Source organism: Columba livia, chromosome 21, assembly GCF_036013475.1.
Source record: "Columba livia isolate bColLiv1 breed racing homer chromosome 21, bColLiv1.pat.W.v2, whole genome shotgun sequence".
Classification (NCBI taxonomy): Eukaryota; Metazoa; Chordata; class Aves; order Columbiformes; family Columbidae; genus Columba; species Columba livia.
In genome coordinates, this window is record NC_088622.1 from 1,173,210 (window position 1) to 1,179,506 (window position 6,297).

Below are 6,297 nucleotides of genomic sequence, written 5' to 3' on the forward strand. Positions count from 1 at the left end.
ATAATCCTTTGTAGATGAGCCACAGCACAAAACCCAGCGAGGTCTGTCAAGGCATTTTTAGCATTTGTTCTGTTAAAAAAACAAGAAAAGAACCCTGAGGTATTAGGGTGCACTAATCTTTAGAAAGGTTAATTTATTCATAGAGATTTTGACAGAGATGTATGGCTCGGTGAGAGTCCGAGGCACTTCTTCCCAAGGGGAACGGCTGGTGCAGAGAGGCTTTGCTGGCGTGGGAGGAGCGAGGCTGCAGAAACAGCCCCCAACTGCATTAACTTTGTGCGCGGCACTTGGCTGCACGAGGGTCCCAAACCACCCCTGAGCGCAGAGCTCATCCTCCTCCTGCTCCCGCCGCGGCCGCACGCAGACCAGCTTTCCCATCCCTGCCTTATTCCCACTCGCAACATTTCCTGACATCCCCCGGTGCTAACACCAGCCCCGGCCCACATGCAGCCTGTTTCCTCCCGCATCTCCAGCGCCGCCAAGGACGAGGGACCAGCTTAGCCAGGCCGAGCCAAGAGCAACACGGCTCTGCTGACCAGAGCTAGTTAACTGCTAGTTTAGATTATTAACCTCTTGCACTTAATGAGAGTCCTGAGGCTGCTTAAGCCACAAGCCTCAATTTCTCCTAACCACAAACATGGAATCCTCATTAATATGAATCTGAGACACTTTCCCAGGAAGAAATGATTCGTAGAACGCAGAATCTACCCAGAAGCAAATGATGCTGGATTTAGAAGCATGTTTGAAACTTCTGCAGTTCAGTTTAATTTGTCCCTAAGGAGAAGGAGGAAGGTCTGGATCAAGAAATGGATTTTCATTTTTAATTGCCAGGTGTCACCAGGCCTTAACAAGGAAGTTTTCTGATGTTTTCCCCAACACCCCAAAATACTCATAATTATTTTCTGGGGAATTCTGCTTGAAAAATGATCTATTTCTAACTGAATTTAAGCCTGTGTTATGCAAACAGTAAACCAGCTTGTTTGAAAGTAATCTGTACCCAAGGGCTAGCAGAGGAATAAAAATAAATAAAGTATAAGAGGTTTTACAAAACCACAGACACCACCAGGTTTTCCAGGTCTGAAGGAAGAAAATCTCATTCTGTAGACTCTCTTTTATACTTTTCCAAGTTAAGGTTTTTAAGATGCATTACAACTGATGTAAGGATCACGTTTCCCAACAACCAGCACCTGCTGCCTCTGGAGCGGAATGCGGCCGTGTCCAGCAGCACAGAGCAAACCAGCTGAGGACGGGGAGCAAAATTTATTGCATTAATTTGAAACGACAGAAGGCAAGGGTTTAGCAACACATGACTACTCATTTTCAGCTCAATTGTGTTGATCTTGCCACTACTCAGCACAAAGCCTCCAGTGCAGGATTTCTGGGTGTCCCGACACACCACAGCTCTGGAGCAGCCATGGAGCGTTCCCAGGTGGGACTGTGCTGTGGCTGACACGGGGGCTGCTTTCCCAATTGTTCTGTCCATTGTCTGAAACACAAATCCCGCCCCAGCCCCACAGTGGGGAAACTCAAAGACCACAGGAAGGTGCAGGGACGGCCCTGGGGTGGGGCTGGAAGGATCTTAACCTGGTACCGCCAAGATAACGCCCTGTGGGAAACCGGTTCAGAAATTCACGTCCTCCGATAGGAATAACCCACCACAAGTGCTTTAGAACCAGCGTCCTGGAAAGCATCAGTGTGTAATGCATTATCCCCTGGTGTCTGAGCTACTGTGCTGGCAAAAGCTTTTCATAATGACAGTCACACCCCCCCCCCGCACACTGGTTTGCATTACAGAGAACACGGTACAATAGAAAGCCAATTTCTCTGGGCTGCAATTGGGTTTGGACTTGTTCCAAGCAGTCACTATCTAACAATCTCCTTCCAGGAGTTCCCACTCACTTCTCCTGTATCAATCTATTTTATGTTGGTATCTTGTTTTAATTTTTTCTTTCACATGGATGCGAGTGCAATACCGAGAGCAGATGTGGCTCATTCATGTGTATAGCAAGTCTCAGCCATAACACATTTAAAGAGCTTTCTCAGGTACATTTGTTTGGCTTCTATAACATGTACACAGTGTTGTTCATTGGATTTCTTTCTGGCAGGTTCGGTTGAAATTCAAAGGATCACTGGGGCTGCTTTTCCTCTCTCTAATGTAACATCCTTTTTTAGCAGTTTTAGAAGCAAAGGGATATTTGTCAGACATTCAAAATTCACACGAAAATGTATTTTTCCTGTAACAAACGCTATTCTGCAATTCGGAGCATTCCATCAGCACGAAGTTCGCTTCAAACCACACATTGTGCCACAGCGGATTTCAACAAGAGCCCAGCACACGATGGCCAGCAGTAATGGACTATGCAGGTTTCATTCCTGATGGTCATCACTAGCTCAAGTGACAAATAAATTCCACAGCCTTCCGCTTCTTCCTGAAACCCAAGAGCTTCCAGGGATCAGCAGGATCAAGCCGAGCACCGGGAGCTGCTCCGCTCTCCTCGCTCCTGGGGACCACAAAGTACGGTCACCCCCACCGCCACTCACCTCATCTGGACTTTAAATACTTGCCATTTTAATGAAGTTAGTTAGAGTGGAACTGTACCAGACTTTTTCTCATTGATGTACCGGCAAGAGAAGGTTTAAAAGGAAGAAGAATGCTGTGCTGTACCTATCAGTTCCATTAGGAAAAGGCCGTCTCCTGTTGCCTCGTAAACAATTCACATTTATGAGCATGAAACAACCGTTTCTTCCACCTGTGCACAGTATTGATTTTGAAGTTATCTGTTAAAGGGATCCACGTAACAAATTCCACTGAACGTACTGGGGACGTGGGCTCTCATACCTCCTTCTGACCCTTTTCCTTCTCTGAATAGCACAGACAATCACGCTGGAGGCTCATTTTGGTGTGTGTGTCTCAATAACAACCCCGATACCTCTGATTTTTGCTAGGTGGGTTAGCTGGGGTTTTTTTGACATTTTACACAGGACAGATGTTGTCACCGAGGCTGCTCTTGTAAACAAGATATGGAGATGGTCTGGATTGGGTTACCTTGGTAAAATAGTTTAAAATAAATAAAAGGATGGTTGGTCTCTCTCGGATGAATTAGCTTGATTGGAACTGTCAGATTAAAAAGGCCTAAATAAACAGTTGTGCATCTACCCGTAATGGAGTTAAGGGCCCAGGACAAGCAGTAAAAGCCCAGATGACGGAATTCATCCCTGCGCAGACACGGCTCATGTGTATATAAGCATCTCCTAAAGCCCAGTCTAAAGAGGGACTTGGATTTACAGAGACCGTGGATCTAGTTCACAACACCCGCTAAAAGCTGTGCTGATTCTTTGTCCCCGCTAATAAATAATTCCATAGAAACACAAAAACAGGGGTCAAGGACACGTAGAGACGAGAGCCACCACCGCTGCTTGCTGCTGGTTCAGAGCTCCCACCCCAGGTAACACGGGACGTTGCTCCACAAACTGGGCTGTGCGTTGGTTCATTTAAGTCCCTAAAAAACAAAGCTCTGACACCGCTCTGTCTCCTCCCACAGGATTCCGTACGTTCCAGTCTATTTACAGTGCTCTTGCACAGGTAAAACTCAACAGAGCATTATGCTCCAGCTCCTGCTGGTACACGTAAAGACCCACAGCAACAGCAACGCACTGACCATTGCAGACTCTGACTCTTACAGCAGAATCCTTTTCCACATTTACCACCTTGAGCTGTTCAGACTGAAACCTTCAAAGTCTGCTTCACACAGAGCTTTTCCCCGATAAAGTAATCTAAAATAGCTCATCTGTGGGTTGGTTTGTTTGTACACAAGTAAACTGCAAAGAAAAGCGTATTGTTTTGCTATGCTAAATATAATCTATAAATGGCACGGTCAGAAACATCTAGGAGGTTTAGATTTCAAGTTATTAGTAATCACTGGATACTGTGACCCTCTCCCAGTTAACAGCCATGAATACAGCACAGAAACAGAGCTACCTACACAAAGAATTTGGCCCACAGCAAACATATATTATTGTAAAGTTGTCTAGAAAATAGATGCTGTTCAGACCAGAAATTACCTTAAATGACTGTTGAGTTGACTGGGTTACAATATTTTAAGGATCATAAAAATAAATATAGTTGTCCAAACAGTGAGGTGCAGTGTGTTGCCAAGGAAAACAGGCCGGCCCGAAGGGGAGCGCACCCCGCGCGGCACCGCTGCCCGCGCGCGGCCGCCGGCCCATGAACCGGCTCTTTGTTCGGGCTGTGTGCTTAAAAATTGACGAGTGCTCCGTGGTATCAATCATGCCTGTCAGACAGCACAAGTGCAGATCTGTTACACTTAAAGGGTTGTCAAACGAGACATGATTTAATTTGTCATTTTTCTCTCTCTCTCTCTCAGTGCGGCGTGCACGTGCTCTTCATTACTCTTCATCATCAGGAAAATGAATACATTTTTTGTATAATTTTTTCTCCTCCGAGAGGGTGGAGGGCCGGTTGTTTACCAATGACCCAGCACTTGTGAAGAGATCATAAGCAGCTGTTCCCTACATGCCCTCACGATCCGAGCATTTCACCGAAGCCGTGGGAGGAGTGGGACGGGAGAAGGGGCTGGCGGGTCCGTTGTTCAATGGACAAAGGCCCCGGTCCCGCACCGCTCTGCAGGGCTGCAGGAGCTGCTCCAGCTCTTCATCACATTTTACTCTTCAAACTTCTCTAAAATATTTTAACATGGTATCTTCGCATTATGTTCTCGGGAGCACAATTGTCAGGGAGTTTTGCCCACTTTGGGACTGCAAGATTTAATTAAAACCAAAACAAAACGGACCACTTTCTGATGCTCTGTGGCATGGTGGCGTTTATTCTTGGGAGAAGCTTTACCTGTTGTCATAATCCAGGAAGTAAAACAGATAAACAAAACATCAGAATGTTGTGGAAAGAGATTAACTCGTTTGTTTCACAGCTCGTGGGAATTTTTCCATTTAAGATAAAGAATGAATGGTAAAGGCACAAATAAACAATACAAGGAGAAATATATTACAATAGGAGAAAAATAAATACTACCTATTGATAAGTATGCTCTTCAAACTGGTGGGAAACCTGACGCTACATCCCCACAAGAGCTTTTAGGTACCTGTGAGTGAAGTTACACTTGTTCTCTACCAAAATAACTCTAAAGTAATAAAAGTGTTCTTGACTCTGGGCAGAATTCCAAATACTTCTTGCAGGTAAATTCCCGCTGCTCTCAGTGGGAGCTGATGGCCCCAGAATCGTCCAAGGATGTCACAGTCCGGCCTCACACACAGTGACACTTTCAGGGCAGGAAGCTTTGTTCTATTCCAAGTGGCCCTGCAGAAACGCAGCGGGCAGAGCTGGAGCATCTCTAGAATAAGTGAATGTCACCGGTCACTTGTCCAGTCTGTAAAATGGACTAAAACTCTGGAACAACGCCGCTAAACAGAGTAAATACCAGTATTTTGAATGAGGCTGGAACACCCTGATCCTGCATCATAAGCCACTGCCTAAGCTTGGGACCGCAGGAGTTCAGGGGAGATTCAGCTGCACCCTTCAATTGACATTTCATTCATTGCAAGAAGCTGGATGAGAACATCTAAGAGACACCTTTTTATTATATGTTTAATACCTCTCTTTCTCTACCCTACACAACATGTGTGCTTTCCGCAAAGGCTGCAGCCCGGCCCAGAGCAGATGTCCCGAGGAACTCCGTCCAAACACAACAGTGCCAGTCCCTCTCGCGTGAAGCACAGCCCAAGCCGAACGCCCGCTTACTGCCAGCAGCTCCGATGGAAAGATTTTACAGGTCCCCAATGAAACTGAGCTTGAATTAAGTACAGTGCTAAACTGGTAAACCTCTGCCGTGTTCCATCGTGTGGTATCAGGAAGGTAATTTTCTGAAATGCTTCTAACACATGAACCTGGCAATACAGCACTGGAAATTATAAATAGCAGCTGTCAACCAACTAGGATAATTGTAGCCCTCACTGTAAAGGAACCTATATAATATACATTAAGCTCACACAAGTCAAACAACAGCAACCCCAAGTCTTTTCCTAAGCCACAAAGCAGCCCCCAGTGTCCAAAAACTAACTAGTCCTCCTAAAGGACTAGTACTAACAGAGAGCAGGACACCCAACCCACTGCTAACATCTGCTAACATCTGCAAACCCCACCAACAGCAGGGAATTCAGCTGGTGACTGGTGCCAGCGAAGCATCACCAATCCACAGAGGACCACAAAAACCAAATACGAGGACAAATCACTCAAATTTGGCCTGAAGACGCTTCCCAAGCATC